Source organism: Tachysurus fulvidraco, chromosome 7, assembly GCF_022655615.1.
Source record: "Tachysurus fulvidraco isolate hzauxx_2018 chromosome 7, HZAU_PFXX_2.0, whole genome shotgun sequence".
NCBI lineage: Eukaryota > Metazoa > Chordata > Actinopteri > Siluriformes > Bagridae > Tachysurus > Tachysurus fulvidraco.
The window spans coordinates 14,060,975-14,063,474 of NC_062524.1; the positions used below are offsets into that span (position 1 = coordinate 14,060,975).

Below are 2,500 nucleotides of genomic sequence, written 5' to 3' on the forward strand. Positions count from 1 at the left end.
ACACACACACACACGCACAAACTCAGCTTTGTGCCTCAGGCTTCAGCCCTCACATCAACAAAGAGTAATCAGTTACCTAGAGGCATCACATTAGTGGGATACCACAGCACATTTAACCTGGGTTGACTCTGTGTGTATGTGTGTGTGTCTGTGTGTATGTGTGTGTGTGTGTCTCTGTGTGTGTATGTGTGTGTCTGTGTATGTGTGTGTGTGTGTGTGTGTGTGTGTGTGTGTGTGTGTGTGTGTGTGTGTGTGTGTGTGTGTGTGTGAGTGCGAATGCATGTGTGGCAAAGGCTTAGCCGAGGATGATACATTGACAAATGTGAAAACTTTACAAATCTAAATCATGTTAACAACATGAACTTACTTCAGACACATTGACACACTCTAAGGCACAAAAAGACACACATAGACACACACAGACTCATTGACACACTCTCAGAACTCTCAGACACACAGACACACACAGACACATTGACACACTCTCAGATACACACAGACACACTCAGACACACCCACAGAAGCACACAGACACACTCAGACACACAGACACACTCAGACACACAGACACACTCAAACACACAGAAACACACAGACACACTCTCAGACACACAGATACACTCAGACACACTCTCAGACACACACAGACACACTCAAACACACAGACACACAGACACACTCAAACACACAGACACACTCTCAGACACACTCTCAGACACACTCAGACACACACAAAAACACACAGACACACAGACACTCTCAACCACAGACACACTCAGACACACTCTCAGACACACTCTCAGACACACTCTCAGACACGCACAGACACACTCTCAGAAACACTCAAAAACACTCAAACACACTCAGACACACACAGACACACACAGACACACACACAGAAACACACAGATACACACAGACACACCCACAGAAACAAATAGACACATCGAGGTACACCCAGACACAGATGAACTCAAACACACAGACACACTCAAACACACTCTCAGACACACTCTCAGACACACACAGACACACTCCCAGACACACAGACACATGCAAACACACTCTCAGACACACTCAGACACACAGACACACAGACACACTCAGAAACACACAGACACACTCAGACACACTCAGACACACTCTCAGACACACACAGACACACTCAAACACTTAAACACACTCTCAGACACACACAGACACACACAGACACACTCCCAGACACACAGACACATGCAAACACACTCTCAGACACAGTCAGACACACAGACACACTCAGAAACACACAGACACACTCAAACACACTCTCAGACACACTCCCAGACACACAGACACATGCAAACACACTCTCAGACACACTCTCAGACACACGCAGACACACAGACACACTCCCAGACACACAGACACATGCAAACACACTCTCAGACACACTCTCAGACACACAGACACACTCAAACACACAGACACACTTAAACACACTCTCAAACACACTCTCAGACACAGTCAGACACACAGACACACTCAGAAACACACAGACACACTCAAACACACTCTCAGACACACTCCCAGACACACAGACACATGCAAACACACTCTCAGACACACTCTCAGACACACGCAGACACACAGACACACTCCCAGACACACAGACACATGCAAACACACTCTCAGACACACTCTCAGACACACAGACACACTCAAACACACAGACACACTTAAACACACTCTCAAACACACTCTCAGACACACTCAGACACACTCTCAGAAACACTCAGAAACACTCAAACACACTCAGACACACACAGACACACTCAGACACACCCACAGAAACACACAGATACACACAGACACACACACAGAAACAAATAGACACATCGAGGCACACCCAGACACAGATGAACTCAAACACACAGACACACTCAAACACACTCTCAGACACACTCTCAGACACACACAGACACACTCCCAGACACACAGACACATGCAAACACACTCTCAGACACACTCAGACACACAGACACACTCAGAAACACACAGACACACTCAGACACACTCTCAGACACACACAGACACACTCAAACACTCAAACACACTCTCAGACACACACAGACACACACAGACACACTCCCAGACACACAGACACATGCAAACACACTCTCAGACACAGTCAGACACACAGACACACTCAGAAACACACAGACACACTCAAACACACTCTCAGACACACTCCCAGACACACAGACACATGCAAACACACTCTCAGACACACTCTCAGACACACAGACACACTCAAACACACAGACACACTTAAACACACTCTCAAACACACTCTCAGACACACTCTCAGACGCACAGACACACTCAAACACTCAAACACACTCTCAGACACACACTCAGACACACTCAAACACACAGACACACATAGACACACACTCAGACACACAGGCACACTCAAACACACAGACACACTCTCAGACACACACAGACACACTCAAACATT

General features: G+C 46.8%; 1 protein-coding gene across 1 annotated transcript in view; it reads right to left on the reverse strand.

The window, feature by feature from the left end:
* LOC113653853 (POU domain, class 2, transcription factor 2) overlaps positions 1 to 2,500 on the reverse strand; it is a 36,436-nt gene that overhangs the window by 12,453 nt on the left and 21,483 nt on the right. The window lies entirely within an intron of this gene.